Source organism: Pleurodeles waltl, chromosome 12 (genome assembly GCF_031143425.1).
Source record: "Pleurodeles waltl isolate 20211129_DDA chromosome 12, aPleWal1.hap1.20221129, whole genome shotgun sequence".
NCBI classification, from domain to species: Eukaryota; Metazoa; Chordata; class Amphibia; order Caudata; family Salamandridae; genus Pleurodeles; species Pleurodeles waltl.
Genome location: NC_090451.1, coordinates 136,835,127 through 136,855,741, shown reverse-complemented (window position 1 = coordinate 136,855,741; position 20,615 = coordinate 136,835,127). Strand labels below are relative to the sequence as shown.

General features: G+C 48.0%; 1 pseudogene; it reads right to left on the bottom strand.

The window, feature by feature from the left end:
- LOC138267086 (polyunsaturated fatty acid lipoxygenase ALOX15B-like) overlaps positions 1-20,615 on the bottom strand; it is a 235,399-nt pseudogene that overhangs the window by 126,853 nt on the left and 87,931 nt on the right.

Genomic DNA, 20,615 nt, shown 5'->3' with positions numbered 1-20,615 from the left:
AAATCCCTGCCCAAATACTGAGGTGATCACTCACTGTAGATCAGCTAATGAGTTGCAAATTTATGTATGATCCAAGACACACACACACACACCCATAGACCCTCATGGACCAACTAAGGTTTTCACCACACATACCTACTCTGACCTACATGACATTCCAGGCTTCTGTGTTACTTCATTCTGTTAGTTTCTATTATGTGCAGGGTAGACCTAAGTTATCTTGAAGCACGCAGACTATATTTGCTAATATCATTGGCTGTTCTGTTTAATTTTAATGGGATTGGTTTACTGTACTTCTGATGAAAAGACCTAGAAATTTCAGAAGGAACCAGAAGGATGATCTGGACACTTCAGGATCAGTAAGAACAAGGAAGATCTAAGCATCAACCAAATTCCATTTTGTCTGGCAACAGGGTTTGATGGATTCTGTACTCCAGTCACAAAGTTTCCTCCATTTATGTTCCCTGCCCCTTTATTGTTTTACTCCCCTTTGGAGATTAGCACAGCTCATGTTAACCATTTCTTCCACAGATACTCAGTTTTGCTTGCTGTCTTTTCAGACTTCCTGCTCCAACTTCAAATATTCCAAGTATCCCTTGCTCCTGTCATCTCTACTATTTGATGTGAACCTTTATTTTTGGTTTCAACACTGTCGCTTGGTCAAATGGGGGCTAGTCATGACCTCTCTGCTTCCATATTCTAGTTAGCCACTTAACTGATACTCTTTAAACATTGTGTCCTGTCATACAGAAATATATTTAGATTAATGACACCTGGTTTTGTAGGATTATTGCCACTTCAGACTAAAGGTCCTTGCTGCATGCCTTCCACCAGCCCATGCTCCCTAAGTCACTGGGTCAAGACACTTATGGAGGGTTTTTCTTACTCTCTTCCTTCCCCTTTGTCCCCACTTCATAGACACTTCACATTCTGGAGTTCATTACGTATTTTATTTCACTGAAATAGGTATGAGTGGGGTCATTATCAGAGTCCCTGGCCTGAATTCCAGTGAAATTCTAACAATCCTTGTGTGGTTTCTAGGAAAAGTGGTTATAAAACAGTGCATAGTAATAATCCTAAACAGATATGGTCTTGCTCAATAGAACCAAGCCCCTTCCATTGTCAAACACACAAACCTTTATGACTGTAGAGGGGTGTAGTGGTTCTACCCAAGTGATGATTAATAGTCCATATTTTTCAAGTGACTTGAAAACATATTATATTATCATAACAATGAAGGGTGCAGATCACTTATAGTTATTCTCATTCTGAACAATCTGTTTTCCTAAAATTTATATCAGACGTCTGGACAGGCCAGATGGCTATCAAAGTCAACAACTCACCTGGATGGCTAGGGGTATCATCTCATCCTGGGGCGTAAGGTGGAAAAGACACAAGGGAGCAGCCAGGTACTGCTGATGGTCATCCAATACATTTGCTGGAATACCTTCCAATATCTCATAATCTGTAATAAAGATTTTTCCGCTCTGCAAACAGAGGAGCTTGTAATCAGGATAGGTTATATCATCAACAAACCCACTCATTATTGCAATATTGCTTGATTGTGCTTGTGCAGAAGATATCACATCTCTTAGCACTCACCTCATCCATGAAAACATTCTAGACAGACTAAATATGAAAATCTAAGATCAAATTAACAAGAAAACACTCAGTAATATACTGTACTTTAAAGCATACAGTTTCATTCACCTGTGAGCTATTTATAATTGGAAACTGTATAAAAACACGTTTAGTAAATATCAATCTAAGCAAAATATTCACATGATTAAGAAAAGGGCTGGAAAATAATGTGCACCTAAAATTCCCCACATGCATCTCTGGCATTATATGTTATGTTATGCTATGTTATGTTACATAAATGTATATAGAGCCTGATTGCCCGAAGGCCTCGGAGCGCTCAAAACTGAAACAATAACATCACAGAGTAGTACATTGGGAATCAAGCTTTGAATAGCCATGTCTTCAATGCCTTCTGAAAGGAAAGTTCTTGATTTATTGCTCGTATGTTAAAAGGGAGGGAGTTCCAAAGCTTCGCCCCCTGGTATGCCAGAGATCTTCCACCCCATCTAGCTTTCTTCACTTTCGGAATCACTGCCAGAAGTGTTGAGGAGGATCTAAGTGATCTGTTAGGTGAGTAAAAAGAAGCTAAAGATCTCAGCAATTCTGGACCTTGGATATGTAATGCTCTGTGCATACGGCACAGTGCCTTAAATTGTATCCTCTTGGCCACAGGAAGCCAATGTAGCGAGGAATTTCCAGCCTTTATGGAATCTTGCTTAGGGACATCCATCAGTAGACGTGCTGAAGCATTCTGTACTCTCTTCAATCTTTTAATGACATAACTCGGAGAGCCAATGAACAAGGCATTTCCGTAATCAATTCGAGACCCAATTAATGCCTGAACAATTAGGGCCTGATTCTAACTTTGGAGGACGGTGTTAAACCGTCCCAAAAGTGGCGGATATACCACCTACCGTATTACGAGTCCATTATATCCTATGGAACTCGTAATACGGTAGGTGGTATATCCGCCACTTTTGGGACGGTTTAACACCGTCCTCCAAAGTTAGAATCAGGCCCTTAGTCTTTTGGCTCTAAAGGGTAAAATAGTAAAAATCTTCCTTAACATCCTAAGAAGGCTAAAAGAAGTGGCCGCTATTCTATTAGCATGATGGGCCACAGACAGTTGTGGGTCAAGCCAAACCCCCAAACTTTTAATGAGTTCTTTAGGAGGGGGTAAAGAGCCCATACCATCTGTTGTTGCAGGAATCATGGAGGGCTTTGTTTGTCTATATCTCACATATTTAGTGGTGCATACACCTCTGTCATTGACACCTCAATCTCAGAATGCTGGAATTCAATTAAGTTCAGTCTGGTCCTGCGATGTCAGTTCCTGTTTGCATCAGATGTAAAGGAAGGATTAAAACATTTTTGAATGCTTTGAAATGTTCTCTTTTTGTGTTCATCACCCACTTGCTACTATTTTGCCTGTTTTTATGTTCCTTTGCAGTCACATTTCTTTTTGGATTTTTTTTCTGTGAGTCTTTGCTTGACTTGCTTCTCTGCTTTGATGGCAGGGAGAGATTTATACCTTATTTATTACAGCAGCATACATATTTATCTTCATTTCAGTGATACTATTGAGAGAGATCAAGTTTTATTTATAAATTAGTGTCATAGAAGTAGCACATGGCCTATAATACATCTGCAATTTAAAAGCCTTAACAGAGAAATCATGTAGAAACTAAAACATGCACAGTTCAAATGGTGGTGGACATTTTTGCCTACTAGTCGTATTTCTGACACCAGGTGTAACACAAAAACATTTCACATTTTTAAATGTTAGAATTAACATTGAATATTAACATGAGAGTATCATTTTTAGGTAGAAACCGAGGAAATAATATGACAAAACATGAATGGTGTTCAGTAAAATAATTTGTTTGCATATTTGATTTGAGTTAAAGGTGCACTATAGTTTCATTAGTGTATTAAGTGTATTAAGGAGCATTAGTCTTCCTTAACACGACTAGGCCTGAAAGTTCATTTTGCAAGCAGCAATGGAAAAATTGTTGGTTTGTTTTCCCATTTGACCTGAATTATACTTGTGCAGCAAATGTAATGTTGAATGTTCTATTGTATTCCAAGAGAAGAGCATGTTTCAAGTTTAGTTAATGTAACAATATTTGTTTTAGCTGCTGAATTGCACAGGAAGATTCATGAAGCTTTTGTGAAAGAATACTAGTTTAGTTTATTGTGTGCCATAGGAAAGGAACTGCAAGTTTCAAATAATTAGAAAATGTAATATTTTGTCGGAACTGTATTACGTTATAGGGCCTCATTACGAGTTTGGCAGATGGACTGGCAGACTTCCATGGTGGCGGCCGCCAAAAGACCACCAAGTTGGTGGTCATATGTACCTCTGTATTATGCGTTGGACCGACAAAACTCAGCCAAAAAATGACACCACCAGGATTCTGGAGGGCCTGAAATGGGAGATCCAACCACCGGCACCGCCAGTCTGTCAACCTACCACCGACCGTATCACAAGTCGAAAATCACAATGGCGGTTTACCCGTGGTAGACTTCCAATGGCGGTCCAAACCAGGGTGGTCCTCGGTCACCACAGTAAAACACACCACCACTTTGGATGGATTCAAAATCCACATAGCTGACACATTCACTCACTTGACACACCCACAAACAACACCATAAAACATACACCTTCACAAAGCACACTCCTTTGCTACTCCCATGAGAAAAATACCAAGGCCAGAGTAAGATTTTGCATTGGAAAACACCATAGATTAAGCATTTCACCAACTCACGCATTCACATATCTCACCCCCTCAACATGCACATCACCACCATTTGCACATCACTACTGTAATCACTCCTACCACCTGTTTGGCACACAGCACCCTTCATCATATCACAAAAGAAAAATCCCCATTCCACTGATGACGAGTTGAGAGTAATGGTGGATTAAATCATTAGAGTAGAACCACAATTATTTGGGCCCAAGTCCAGCAGACTACTATCACTAGGAAAATGGAAATGTGGCAGAGGATAGTTGACAGGGTGACTGCTGTTGGTACCACCCCATGCACAAGGGACGTCATCAGGAAGTGGTGGAATGATCTCAGGGGCAAGGTACGTTCAATGGCATCCAGGCACCAGCTGGCCACCATTAAGACTGGCGGTGGTCCCGCACCTCCTCCGCTACAGCTCACATCATAGGAAGAGAAGGTCTTCGCCATTCTCCATCCTGAGGGCTTGACAGGAATACCTGGAGGAGTGGAGTTGGGTAAGTCACAACAATTAAAATGCCACCAAAATGTATGGTCATGCATGCTCATTGATCACCTTTTTTCACCTACAATGTCACCCAACTCATCACCCCTGTGTCCAATTGTACAAACACCCCACTCTGGCATCTCACATGTGAAGATAACTCACCCAGTGGCACAGCATCTGGGTATGGTGTTGGTAGTACAGGGACTGACAGTACCACAACTCCCAGCAATGCACTGTTCTACCATAACAGAAACAAGAACAGTGTACCACACCCAAATTAACCTTGTCGCGTAGGCTCTCATTATTCTAATGAGACTACTGGATTTTAAACGGCAGAATCGCCTGCGGTGTGGGAGACTGAGTCTGACTGACTACAGGTGACACCTGTTGCCCTAATCTGGGTTTTGCTTCGGCTAACTAGCAGTGCCTCATCTCTATCCAAGGGCAGGGATGACTGGGCAGCCAAGCGCATGACATAATTGATTTCTCAGGGAAACCATGGTCACTCAGGTCTCATTCTTTTCTCTCGGTTACATTGGTCCCACATACACAATGACAAACAGAGGCAGTATATGTTTCAATAAGATTTTAATGAAGCCACTGCATCTTAGATAGCAAAGCATGTGCTGCAATAACCAGGACGATAGAACATGAGAAGATTAAAATTGTGACAAGGAGAGTAAAGCATAGAAATAACACTACCATATTGTCACTAGAGTCAATAGACTAATTCCTACCTAGGCTATAATAGAGCGCAGCCTGCTATGCTTCAATTCTGCCCTTCAAGTTCTCCTGGGAAGGCATCATCCCCCATACCTGAGCAAAGGCCTGAAGTCTGCATGAGCAGCTGTAGCAAAGCATTCAGCATTCAGCATACAGTTGTGGTTCTCCTGCTGGAATCTCCCTCTAACGTGTAAGGGACAGGGAAGTGTTTTTATCATAAAACAGCTGATGTTCTCAGAAAATGTCCTTACGTAAGGATGTGTGTTTTTCTATGAATGTCAGAGACTAAACTTGTACCACGTTCACCGGCAACCTGTCTTACTGCAACCTTGAAAGAAGCACACAGTGAGCAAGAATGTCTTGTTTGAGAACATAGTGCTGGCCTAGGCAAAAACAGTTAGATAGAAATAAAACAAGACCGTAAAAATGGGTATTGTAACAATAATAAACTAAGCCAAATAAAATATATGTAGGTTAAAGTGCACAGCGGCAGGCCTAGTATGCTAAAATAACATGCATGGCGCTATGACTAAAATGGCAACACAACAACCTTGTTGTGCAAATCCCTTGTGAACTGAACTCACTTTAGAGGGGGAGAACTAGGCCACGTGAGTGCAGGACAGGCACTGGCAGGCATGCTAAAGGCCAAGAGGCAATAGTAGTGGTACCCACCCCAACCAACACATTGGACACCTCAAACAATACACCCTTCTCCCTCCACTCACCCTTTGAAATGTACTCACCTGAGGGGAGGACACCTATATAGTCTGTTTTAGACCTGGCATCCTTGGCATGGTCTCCCCTGTCTTTTATGTCTCTGCTTCCTGTGTTTTGGGCACTAAACTTTGTTTTTTCTACTATGGGCACTTTCCCAGTGCTAAAGTTCAAGTGCTTTCTGTGCAGACTGTATGTGTAATTGGCTTTTCCCAGGTGCCCAGGATATGTAAATCAAATGCTACTAGTGGGCCTGCAGGACTGGTTGTGCCACCCACATGAGTAGCCTCGTAAACATGGCTCAGACCTGCCACTGCAGTGTCAGTATGTGCAGTTTTAAAGTGCCAATTTGACCTGGCAAGTGTACCCAATTGCCAGGCCCAATCCTTCCCTTTTTTCACATGTATGGCACCCCTAAGGTAGCCCCAGGGGCAGGGTGCAGTGTATGTTAAAGGTAGGATATGTGCCCGTATGTTTTTAAATGTCCCAGCAGTGAAATATTGCCAGATTATGTTTTCATTGTTTCAAAGGCTATCTCTCTCATAGGGTAACATTGGTACATAGTTTTAAGTGCTGTTTTCCTTTGGAAGAAGATAGAGGGCTGGAGTTTGGTGTCTAAGAATTCACAATTTAAAAATTCAACTTTTAGAAAGTGGGCATTTTCGTGCTTAAACCATTCTGTGACTCTGCCTAGTTGTGGACTCCCTGTCTGGGTCAGACTGACAGTTGGGCTGTTTGTGAATCTCCACTAGATAGTGACACAAAGGGAGCTGGGGTGTAGCCTGCATATCCTGACAAGTCTCCTCGGCTAGAATGGGGAGGGAGGAGTTGAACTTACCCCTGAAAGGGCTGTGCCTGCCTTCACACAATGCAGTCTCCGACCCCCTGGTGTGTGTCTGGGGCAAGGCCTGGCAAGGCAGGATCTTGTGAACAACAGAGACCTTCCTTTGAAGTTTGCCCACTTCAAAGGCAGAAAGGGGTATAAGTAGTAGACCCAAAACCTCAGATATTTACATTACCTTTGAACTTGAGAGGAACCTCTGCCAAGGAGAAGAGCTGAAGAGCTAGACCAGTACTGCCCCTTTTCCTGTGACTGTGCTTTGCTGGGTTTGACTGCAGTGGAGGCTTCTGCGTGAGAGAGGACAAAGACTCGACTTTATGGTATATTCGTAATTGTGAAGTATCTCTGAGGGCTTGGACTGAGCTTGCCTCCTGTTTTGAAGACTCAGGGCCATCAAAGACGACTTCTGCCAGCACCGGGAATCCCTGCTGAGACTCCTGTCCTGCCAAGTGGTAACCCTATCCTGTCCCTGAGGCCTTGAAAGGTGAAGCTGGTAGAACCAAGGCAGACATCCATGCACAGGAGCCATGTGGAGGAAAATTCAACGCACCATCTGCAATTCGGCTGTAGAAACGACGCACCACCTGCATCGCGGCTGAGAAATCGACACACTACCTCCATCCCGGCTGGGAAATCAATGCATCACCTGTGTTGTAGCTGGAGAAATTATGCAATACCCGCTTGCAGCAGCTAAAGTCGATGCAACCCCCATGCAGCGTGGATCCTCACCACTGTGCAGCCCGATTTCGTGTGCATCGTCGCCGGGTGTCAAAATTAACATTAACCTGCCTGGATCAGAGGTGTCTATCCAGAAATCGATGCACCGCTCTCTTGCGGGAGAGAAAAATGCCGTATTGCCTACCTGACCAGAGAAGAAATGATGCACGGCCTCACTTGTGAGTAAGGAATTAACGCATTACTGACTTTTCCAATGCACACTCGCCTGTGCGGCTTTATTTTTTATTCAAACCAGGCTCTTTGTTTAACATCAACACATCCATTGTTTTCTATGGAGTAAGATTCTTTTAATTTAAAAATTCATAACTTTACTTGTGTATGTGGGATTTTTGTCATTTTGGTCTTGTTTGATTTAGATAAATATTTTCTAATTTTCTAAACTGATCTGTTATCCATTTTTTGTGTTTTCACTGTATTACTGTATGTTTTGGTACAAATACTTTACACATTGCCTTTGAGATAAGCCTGGCTGCTTGTGCTTGTAGTAGCCTCTTTTTAGCGTGGTTACCCCCACTTTTTGCCTGTTGTCAGTGTGTTTGACGGTATTTACTGGGATCCTGCTAACAAGATCCAGTGACTATGCTCTCTCCCTTTAAATTTGGTTGCTTGGACCACACACCCAACATTTGTCATACTGGTGCCACCTGGTACGTCCCTAGTATATGGTACCCTGGTACTCAGGGCATTGGGGCACCAGGGGTCCCCATGGGATGAAGCATGTTTTATGCCTCCCACGGGGAGCTCATGCAAAGTGCATCTGCAGGTCTGCCATTGCAGCCTGCATGAAAGGGTGCATGCACACTTTTTCACTACAGGTCACTGCACCAGGTCACTGTAAGTCACCCCTATTGTAGTCCCTCCTAGCCCAGAGGGCAGGGTGCAATAACCTGTGTGTGAGGGCACCCTTGCATGAGTAGAGGTGCCCCCATGAACTTCAGCTCCATTTTCATGGACTTCATGAGTGCAGGGACACTATTTTAAGCGTGTACTGGACATAGGTCACTACCTATGTCCAACTACATGATGGTAACTCTGAACCTAAGCATGTTTGGTATCAAACATGTTAGAATCATACCTCAATACTATTGCCTATATTGGAAGTATGATTCCATGCACTTTGGGGGGCTCCTTGGAGGACCACTAGCATTGCCCCTACCAGCCTTCTGGGGTTTTCCGGTTAGCCCAAGCCACTGCCGCCCCTCAGACAGATTTCTGCAGAACAAAGGATTTCCTTTGGGGGGTAACTCCCTCTCTCTTTGGAAATAGGAGTTGCAGGGCTTGGGAGGAGTATCCTTCCCAAGCCATTGGTATGCTTTGGAAGGGCACATTTGGTGCCCTCCTTGCATAAACCAGCCTACACTGGTTCAGGGACCTCCAGCCCCTGCTCTGGCACAAAACTGGACAATAGAAAGGGGAGAACCACTCCCCTGTTCATCCCCAACCCAGGGGTGGTGCTCAGAGCTCCTCCAGAGGGTCCCTTGATCCTGCCATCTTAAATCCAAGGTGGCCTCTGGTAGTATCTGAGTGGCCAGGTCAGGCCACGTCAGAGCCCCTTCTTGATAGGTGGTCATCTGGCTAGGTGACCAATCCCCCTTTCAGGATGATTTAGGGTCTCCCTCTTTGGTGGGTCCTCAGATTCAGCTTGCAGTATTCTAGCAGGACTCCTCTGCAACCTCTACTTTGACCTCTGTCCATAGGAACTGCGACTGGACCCTCCGGGAACTAACAATCTGCATCCACAATGAAGACTTTGCTTGCAACATTGTTTCCACTGCTCCTTCCAGCTTCTGCAACATTTCCCGGCTGTGCATCCTCTGAAGGTAGCAAGTCTTCAGTCTGCATCAGAAGGAAGAAGGAATCTCCTTGGAGTAAAGAAGTAACTCCCCTGCATCCGCAGTCACCAACATGTAATGATGACCGGCTGTGTGGATCTCCTTTCATCTTGAGTTTCTTGGATCCTACATCTTTACCAGCTGACCATCTTAGGTGGAGGGAAGCCCTTGCCTTCCTATGCAGGACAGTACACCCTGTGCACTGCATCTCTTGCAGCTACCAAGGCTTGTTGGCATCTCCTCCAAGAGTTCATCAGGCTCCGTGTAGCCCCAGTCTGCAGCACTCTTCCCTGTGATGCACAGCTCTCAGGTTTCTTCTCCCGCGGCGTGGGACCCTTCTCCAGTTGTGCTCCATAGGCTCCTCTGCAACTGCTGGTTCCTTGGCCAGTGGGTCTCCTGTTGGGGCTTAATTTTCTACTGTGGACTCTGCCTTGCTGAGGGTCCCCTCAGGACTCCCCCCATTGGTTGAGTTCTCCTGGACCTTGCGGGTCCCCGGCAGCTCCACTTTTGTTTCACAGCAACCTCTGCCTTTGCCAATGCTTGATGGTGGCCCTTCAATGCCATTGACCGACTGCTATCGACTGTATCCTCCATGAACTCTTCACTGACTCCGATGCTGCATTGCTGACTGTCTTCGTCCTACCGTCAAACAACTCCTTCAACTACAGACATGTGGGTAGGGTCTCCTGCCCCCACCGAAAAAATCTGTGACTTCTGGACTTAATCCCCTTCTTCCACAGGTCTTTCTCTTTAGGAATCAACTGGTGGTTTCTCGCAGTCTTGTCTGGGTGTTGCATTATCGACTTTTTAGTCTTTTTGGGTGATTTGGACAAAATCCATAAACTTACTTCTTTCTTCCTGGTCGCAGGGGGGGGGGGGGGGGCACTGTGGCACTTTCCTTTGGAATCTCCTCATTCTTCCAGCTCCTCTCTACACATTCCACTTACCTAGGTGCGAGTCCTGCATGCGCATTCTACTTTTTTAGTATGTGGTTTGGGTTCCCCCTAGGGTCACTATTGTCTGTTGCCATTTGCACTGTTCTCTATTGCTATTTATGCCTATTTCTGATTACTAATGTATATATCTAGTGTGTTGCTTACCTCCCATTGGAAGATTGCCTCTCTAGTACTTTTGGGTAATTGTTTCACTAAAATAAAGTACCTTTATTTTTGTAACACTGAGTGTTTTCTTTTTATGTGTGTAAGTGCTGCGTGACTACAGAGGTATTGCATGAGCTTTACCTGTCTCCTAGATAAGCCCTGGCTGCTCATCCACAGCTAACTCTAGAGAGCCCGGCTTCTAGACACTGCCTACACATCACTAAAAGGGGAACCCTGGACCTGGTATAAGGTGTAAGTACCATAGGTACTCACCACACACCAGGCTAGCTTCCTATAGTGCCAAGCTACCAAGGGGGCGAGCAGAGGTTATCCTAAGTGTGTATCTCCATTGCCCTGACTAGATTAAGGGTCCCTGCTTGGTCAGAGTGCAAACTGACTGTCAACCAGAGACCCTATTTCTAACAATGTGTGAGTGCAGTACTGGTAGGAAAAAGGCTGGATGTCATTAGGATCTCTTACTCTCACAACAAGCAACAGTACAGAAAATACCTGCAAAATGACTGTGATATCTGAAATTAACACATGAACTGAAAACACCTAGAGAAGATAATAAAGGAACTGCTTGTACTACCAGGGAACAACAGTGCTAATACCAGGAGGATCTGTCTTCTTCACCCAATGACCCAGCCCACTCTGCACAAGGTCAAATATCCCTGCAGGTGTACTTTCATTGGAAAAAAGCCCTCCTTATAGGACTGACAATGTAAACTGAGAGTTGTGTATTGAGAAACTTCACTCTAAAGCCCAGGAGCCCAAGCCCATGCAACCTCAAGTACAAGGGCACTCTACATATGATAATGCCCCACTGTGTACAGACTCACTAATGAACTTGACACATCTGGATATCCCCTCTGGTGTGCTAAAACATACCTGGGCCCTCATTACAACCCTGACGGTCGGTGTTAAAGCGGCGGTAAAACTGCCAACAGGCCGGTGGAAAACAAAATGGAATTAAGACCGTGGTGTAAGCCGCCAGCATAGACAGCCACTTTAACACTCCGACCCCCATGGCGGTACAAACAAAAAGCATGGCGGTTACCGCCAACAGACAGGCGGAAGACAATGTACCGCCCACACCATTATGAGAGGCCAATCCGCCACCTGTTCCGGGGGCGGATTCAATGCGAACAAAAATACGGAGGAAACAGGACTTGGAAGGGAAAACGCTCACCTCTACACACCCCACGAGGAACCAGAACGCCATGGAGCCGGTACTCCAGATACTCCCTGCCATTGTCTTCCTGCTCCTCTACCAGGAGCACGACCGACGGCGGAGACAACCACGGTGAGTACTGCACCTACGAGACAGGGGAGGGGAGAGGGAAAAGAGAGTGACACACACACGCAACACCCCCACCGTCACACACACCAACACACACTAATACATGCAGAAATATTACATTTACACTCCCCCTGGAAGAACGGAAGGACAAAAGGAAATGATTTTAACGAATGTAATCATGTAAAATCCATTACTCAAAAATATATACACTATTAACAAATATGTACACCAAGAATTCAAGTCCATGTACTGCACCTACATAGTCCGTGGACCACTGGGCCCAAAATGCATGGGCGAGGCCCACACTCAATACCCGATCCAAATGGAGGGAACACTGCAGGGGCATCAGATCGAAATAAAACAGGCACCTCAAAGGGAAGGGAGAGGGGGGCACCTCAGCCGGATGAGTGCACGACACCAGCTCCACGAGGGGGCTCCATGCCCATTGAGGTATCCTGGGGAGTGCAAAGCCACAGTTTCTCGTCTTCACAGTGGGTGGTTTGCCCACTGCTGCATCCTGGGGAGTGCAAAGCCACAGTTTTTCAAGTCTTTACAGTGGGTGGTTTGCCCACTGCTGCATCCTGGGGAGTGCAAAGCCACAGTCTCTCAAGTGGATGTGATTCTCCACTGGTTCTGGAGAGGGCTTTGTGCCCGGAGTGCTTCATCCTGCCAAGGACAGAGGTAGTGGATGTGATTCTCCACTGGTTCTGGAGGGGGCTTTGTACCCAGAGTGCTTTATCCTGCCAAGGACAGAGGTAATGGATGTGATTCTCCACTGATTCTGGAGGGGGCTTTGTGCCCAGAGTGCTCATCCTGCCAAGAACAGAGGTAGTGGATGCCTTTCTCCATTGGTTCTGGAGGGGGCTTTGTGCCCAGAGTGCTTCATCTTGCCAAGGACAGAGGTAGTGTATGTGATTCTCCACTGGTTCTGGAGGGGGCTTTGTGCCCAGAGTGCTTCATCCTGCCAAGGACAGAGGTAGTGGATGCCTTTCTCCACTGGTTCTGGAGGGGGCTTTGTGCCCAGAGTGCTTCATCCTGCCAAGGACTGAGGTAGTTGATCTGACCCTCCACTGATGGTGGGGCAACACTGAAGCTGTCCAGGCCCCTGGAACTGACCACCAGCCTTGTACAAATTACCACTGGGGATGGCAGCCATGTCTGCGGTGGTGCCACTGGCACAGGATGTGGCGTGGCCGCTGGCGGCGGGCTCAGTAGCAGCGGTGCTTGCGGCGCTCATTGGGCAGCAGTGCTGGTGGGGGGCTCTGGGCAACTTTTGTTTTGGAGGTGTGGGAATGTCCTTGGCCTCACTCCTTGGGACACTGGCTTCCCTGCTGCTTGGCGCACTCCAGAAGCCAGTTACTGCTGGCACCACTGTTCCGGGTGATGTGGTGGCTGAGGTGCTGGGTTGGGACCTGGAAAGGCAGGCCCTAGGGGACGGAAGGGGTGGGGTCAAGGTTTGACAGGAAAAGTTTTTTAGACACACTGGGACGGGTAGATGGAGAGGGTTTGGGAGTGGAGGAGGAGGTAGTGGTTGTAGGAGGTGTTTGTTTGCTGACTTTGGGTGAAGGTGCATGGGCTGGAGGCTGTCGTGAGGTGGATGGCTGTTGGGTGGATGTGTGACTGTGTTTGTGTACTTTGGGAGGAGGGATCACAGACACACTGGTAGAGGACGGACACAGGGGATGTGTGAATGGTAGTGGAGTGGTGATTGCACATGAGCGGTGTGTGGTGATGGGCGTGCTGGTGATAGAGGTATTCGCTGAAGATGAAGTGCATGCAGGTGTGAGTGGAGATAAGACACGGAGGGAGGAGGGAGACGTGGAGGAGGGGAACAGAGTGGAGGCAGTGGATGTTGATATGTGTGCATGGGTATGATGCTTGTGTGAGTGCCTGTGGGATGTGTGGTGCTTAGGTTTGCCAGAGCTACCCTTGTGTGTTGAGGTGTGTGCATGCTGGTCTGATGGTGTGCTTGGGATAGGCTTAGGTACTGGGGATTGGGTCTGGGAAGAGGAAGTTGGAGGGGGGAGGTTGGACACAGGGTCAATGGCTGCCATCAGTGCTGAGGCCAGAGTCTGAAATGCTCTCTGTTGGGCTGCCTGGCCAGAATGAATGCTCTCCATGTATGCATTTGTCTGTTGCAACTGCCTCTCTACACCATGGGTGGCATTCAGAGTGGTAGACTGCCCAACAATGAGGGATCTGAAGAGTTCAATGGCCTCCTCACTGAGGGCAGTAGGGCTGAGGTGCCTGGGGTGAAGGAGATGCCCACCCTCCTGGGTGAGCGGCCACTGGGTACACGCTGAGGGGCTGCTGGGAGGGCGGTGCTGGTAGGGGGGTAGGCGGCTGTAAATGTAGATGCATTGGGCACACAGGGGCCCCCCACCGCAAGGGAGCTCCCATCAGAGGGGGAGTCGGTGTCGCTGGTCTCAGCTCCTGTCCCCGCCGTGGAGCTCCTCTCGCCCTCCGTCCCACTGGTGAATTCAGAGTCAGTAGTCTCGCCCTCCAGGGCCATGTGGGATGCAGCTCCCTCCTGTTCCGGTGGCCCAGCTCCTCTGCCTGATGATGCTAATGTACACAAGAACAGGGAGACCACAAAGGGGGGGGAGAAAGTAGAAAGACATGTTCAGCGCATGCAATAACGCTACCGTTGGCGGACACTACAGACACAGCAGCCCTCTGCACTATGCCCCGCACTTAGAGTTCCCTAATTCATCACATGCCCATGGGGTACAAGGCCTATACTCGATTGCTGCACACATGCAAGTCACAGGAGCCTGACTATGTGTAGATGGCTCTTACCACTGGTGGGGATGGGGTGCCACTGAGCCTGCCTCACAAAGGGTCCTTGCCTACAAGTCTCACCCTAGCCTAGTGGAACCCACAGCCCACCTCCCCCACCCAGACACCTCCAATGCACACTGAATCAGATGGATGTGAGTGTACTCACCCCTTGTGGCTGCTGTGATGCCCTCAAGTGCCCATCCAACTTGGGATACGCCACCGCCAGGATCCGGAACATCAGGGGGGTCATGGTGAAACGGGCACCCCTCCCACATTGGGAGGCCATCCCCAGCTGGGCCTCCGCCATCTTCTTGCTCCAGCGGCGAATGTCCTCCCATCTTTTCTGGCAGTGGGTGCTCCGTCTGTGGTGGACCCCCCGGGCCCGGACGTCCTTGGCAATGGCACACCAAATATCCTTCTTCTGGTGGGCGCTGACCTACAGGAATAGTACAGGGGAAAAGGAAAAACTATAGCCGCCAGACTGTCACAGTCATTGGCCCACGTTCCCACTGTGCCCTGACCAACATCCACTCACCGTAGTTTCATGCACGACTCATTCCCCCCCTCCATCTCCCATCCACACCACTCCAAACAGGCATTGCCCTTCCAGCATGCTCACAGTGTACTCACCTGTTTGGAGGACCGTAGAGTAGCATGTACTGGGGAGGACCCCATCCACTAGTTCCTGTAACTCCTCCGATGTGAAGGCAGGGACCCTTTTCCCAGACACTTGAGCCATTGTCGCTTCCAGACTGAGGTCACAGCAGCACTTGCAGTGTAGGTCCTCTCCTGCCGAAGATCAGGTATCAAGTGAGTGAACAGAGAGAAAATGGGGGTCACGTCCACGGCGGTGCGTACTGTCTCCGCCAGCGTACATCGTCATTGGCTCCTGGGACCCATAGGGTCCAATGTTAACCAATGCAGGATTGCGCTGCGGTCTTCGACCGCCTAGCGCAACGGTGTACAACGCCAGCGCAGTTACCTCATATCCCCTTGTCCCACATTACAGGTCAGGCAGCCGCCATTTCAGGGGGCCACGTGGCATTAATTTTAAATGCATCACACATATAGGCCTTGCATACACACTGAGACAGGCACATAGCGGATTTTCAAATGTATGCAATAAGGTTGTTTATTTCATACCTCAGTGTTGGCTGACCCTCTGATCGCTGTTCTCATCCATAGAGCATTTCCGCTGAGGCAGGTGAGGAGATGGCGGCATCCTCCGGTTTACAGACCGCTGGTGGACCTGTCGACAATGGAAGAGCGACATGTAATAGTCACCTACAGACTTGATTGTGCCACAATCCAGGAACTGTGTGCCCAGTTAGAGTCAGACCTGATTTCAGCTATCCGCCATCCCACAGGGATACCCCCTCTAGTGCAGTTCCTTTCAGTATTCCATTTCCTGGCAAGTGGCTCTTTTCAAACAACAGTGGCCATTGCATCTGGGATGTACGAGCCAATGTTCTCTAACGTGTTGTCCAGAGTGTTGTCTGCCCTGCTGAAACACATGCACAGCTACATTGTTTTCCCTCAGGTGGAGGATTTGCCTACAGTGAAAGGTGACTTCTATGCCCTGGGACATTTCCCCAACATCATAGGTGCCATTGATGGGACACATGTGGCCTTGGTCACCCCCGTAGGAGTGAACAGGTGTACAGACCCCGGAATAGTTACCATTCCATGAATGTGCAGATGGTGTGTTTAGCAGACCAGTACATCTCCCATGTGAATGCCAATTTTCCTGGCTCAGTGCATGATGCTTACATTCTGAGGAATAGCAGCATCCCTTATGTGATGGGGCAACTCCAGCGGCACCGTGTGTGGCTAATAGGTGAGGACAAGAACCCTATACCCTGTGAATAGTTGTCTGGGTCTAGGGTTGTCCCTAAGGGTTAGTGTGTGTCTAACAGTTGTCCCTCAACATTTACAGGTGACTCTGGCTACCCCAACCTGTCATGGCTACTGACCCCAGTGAGGAATCCCAGGACAAGGGCAGAGGAACGCTACAATGAGGCACATGGGCGGACTAGGAGGGTTATAGAGAGGATCTTCGGCCTCCTGAAGGCCAGGTTCTGGTGCCTCCATATGACAGGTGGTTCCCTATACTACTCACCAAAGAAGGTGTGCCAGATCATCGTGGCCTGCTGTATGCTGCACAACTTGGCTTTGCGACAACAAGTGCCTTTTCTGTAGGCGGATGGTCCTGAAGGAGGTGTTGTGGCAGCTGTGGAGCCTGTGGACAGTGAAGAAGAGCAGGCAGAAGAAGAGGACATTGACAACAGAAACACTGTCATCCATCAATACTTCCAGTGAGACACAGATAAGAAGACATCACTGCCTCCTACATCTGATAAAATAGTTTGACCTCTCATCTGTCTGTCACTTTCACCCAGTGTACGGACCCTGATCTGTCACTTTCCCTTTCGATTTCACAGATGTGGGTCCCACTGTGTGACCTCTGCTATGTTACCTCATGGACTCAAGCTGTGTGACATAGGTATTTTGACCCCAGAATGGACATTGCTATTTCCCTTAGTTATTGCAAATACACAATGGTGAAAGCACAGACTGACTCCAGATTGTTTTGTGATTTAAGGGTGTTTATTGAAGTGCTAAATAGTGGAGGGGGTTGTAAAATGGTCAGGGGTGATGGTGGAGGAATGTCCATGGCAGAGTCCAGTCTATTTGTCTCACAGGTGCATTGTCCAAAGGGGTATAGGAAGTGTTGCTAGGGCAGTTTAAGGATGGACAGGGTGACAAAGTGGGACAGAAGGATGACAATCAGGGTGGTCTCATTTCTTGGCAGGGGTCTTGGCATTTTTCTCTGTCTTTGTCCTGGATCTCAGGGACCGCTTGTGGAGTGGTTCTCCATCTGCAGGGTGTGGGGTGCTAGTGTCGTGGTCCTGTGGCGGTGCCTCCCGTCCACTAGCGCCGGCGGAGGTAGTGGGCAGTTCTTCATCCAGGCTAGTTTCAGGGGCCCCTTGTTGTGCCACAGGGTCCCTCCTGGTGTTCACAAGGTCCTTCAGCACCCCTACAATGGTGCCCAGGGTGGTATTGATGGATCTGAGTTGCTGCCTGAACCCCAAATACTGTTCCTCCTGCAGCCGCTGGGTCTCCTGAAACTTGGCCAGTACCGTTGCCATTGTCTCCTGGGAGTGATGGTAGGCTCCCATGATGTTGGAGAGGGCCTCGTGGAGAGTGGGTTCCCTGGGTCTGTCCTCTCCTTGTCGCACAGCAGACCTCCCAGTTCCCCGGATTTCCTGGGCCTCTGTCCCCTGAACTGTGTGCCCACTACCACTGCCCCCAGGTCCCTGCTGTTCTTTGGGTGGTGGGTTAGGCTGGGTTCCCTGTAGTGGTGGACACACTGCTGCTTGATGTGACCTGGGGACAGAGGTATGGGCCAGCTGGGTGGGTGTTGTGCTGGTGTTTCCTGAGGTGGCCTGTGACTGTGTGAGGGGAACCGACTGTCCCGAGGTCCCAGATGGGCCGGGCTGGTCATCTTGATCCGGTTGGACAGAGCTGCTGTCATCACTGTGGGCCTCTTCTGTGGGTGGAGTGGACATATTTTGTCCGGCGACGTTGGGTAGGGGTCCTGCAGGGGTGTAAAGGCATGATTATTGCATCTGTGTGTGCCATGGTGTGCAATGGGTGGGTGGCCCTGTACCCCAGTGCTTCCATTCTTGTGTAGGACCTTGTGTGATAATAGTTTTAGGGTCTGTGTGGGTATGTGTAGTGGACATCCATTGGTGATGGGTGTCCATGCTTTCTTGTTGCATGCAGGGCTTGGTGTTGGGATGTCTGGTTTGTGATCATGGGACACATGTGAGGAGTTGGAGTGATGGGGGTGAGGGCGAGGGTGGGGGTATGTGATAGCATGCAGGTAGGGTGGGGGATGAAGTAGTTAAAACTTTGACTTACAAGAGTTCATTCCTCCAGCTACTCCTCCGAGGCCCTCAGGATGCAGTATAGCCAATAGCTCCTACTCCCATGTTGTTAGTTGTGGGGGAGGAGGTGGGGGTCTGCCGCCAGTCCTCTGTAGCGCAATGTGGTGTCTTGAGACCACGGAACACACCTTCCTCCGTAGGTCGTTCCATCTCTTCCTGATGTCATCCCCTGTTCTTGGGTGCTGTCCCACTGCGTTGACCCTGTGCACGATTCTGCGCCATAGCTCCATCTTCCTAGCTATGGTGGTGTGCTGTACCTGTGATCCGAATATCTGTGGCTCTACCTGGATGATTTCCTCCACCATGACCCTGAGCTCCTCCTCAGAAAACCTGGGGTGTCTTTGTGGTGCCATGGGGTGGTGTGGGTCATGTGTGAGGTGCTGTGTGTTGTGATGTGTGGGGTGATGTTTAGGGGTGTGTGGTGTTTTGTGCATGGATGTGTATGTGTGATGGTGTTGTGTGCCTCTGTATGCTGGTGTTAGCTTTGGTTTGCTGCCTCTCTGGCCTTCTTCAGAATTTTTGTTGTAGGGGTTTGTGGGTGATGTGGGTGTGTGTTTTATATTGTATTGGGTGTGTGGGAGTGGTGTGTGTATGTTTATCAGGTGTGTGTATTTCGATTTGTCCAATGTGGTAGTGTTTTGTAAGAGTGTGTGTATTTTGAGCGCGACGTGTGTACCGCCAATGGAATACCGCGGTTGAAAGACCGCATCGTGGATTCGTGGGTCGTGATAGTGTGGGCGTATTCCTGTTGGCGTGACGGTGTCGGTTTTGTTATCACCAGTTTATCACTGACCTTTGGAGTGGCGGACTTGTGTGGTTGTCTAGATTTTGGCGGATTCGAACTGTGGGTCATAATAGCTGTGGCGGAATTCCGCAGCCACGGCGGTGTGTTGGCGGTCTTCTGCACAGCGGTAAGCGGGATTTACAGCCAATGTTATAATGAGGGCCCTAATCTGTTAGAGTTGGCTTCCTTGGCGAGGTCTCCCCAAACTGTTTGCCTCTGTTTCCCAGGTTGTTGATGTGTGCTGGACTCTGGTTTTGCTGTTTTTGTTACTCTGGGCACTTTACCACTGCTATCCAGTGCTAGAGTGCAAGTGCTTCTATACAAAGCGTATATATGTAATTGGTTTATCTATGATTGGCATATTTGATTTACTGGTAAGTCCCTAGTACAGTGCACTAGAGGTTCCCAGGGCCTGTAAATCAATTGCTACTAGTGGGCCTGCATCACTGGTTGTGACACCTACATTAGTAGCTCAGTAAACATGGCTCAGACCTGCCACTGCAGTGCCTGTGTGTGCAGTTTTAAGCTGCCAATTCAACTTGGCAAGTGTACCCACTTGCCTGGCCTAAACCTTTGCTTGTCTTACATGTAAGACACCGCTAAGGTAGGCCCTAGGTAGCTCCAATGGCATGGTGCAGTGTATGTTTAAGGTAGGACATACACTAATGCGTTTTTAATGTCCTAACAGTGAAATACTGCTAAATTCGTTTTTCACTGTTACAAGGCCTATCTCTCTCTTAGGTTAACATGGGGGCTGCCTTTAAATATGATTAAGGTGTAACTTCCCTCTGGGAGCGGTAGACATGTGGAGTTTGGGTTCTCTGAGCTCACAATTTAAAAATATATCTTGAAGTAAAGTTAATTTTAAGATTGTGTTTTTGAAAGTGCCACTTTTAGAAAGTGAGCATTTTCTTGCTTAAACCATTTTGTGACTCTGCCTGGTTGTGGATTCCCAACAATTTTAGTTTGACAGTTGGGCTGTTTGCTCCTCTCTCTAGACAGTACCACAAAGGGAGCTGGGTTGTAGCCTG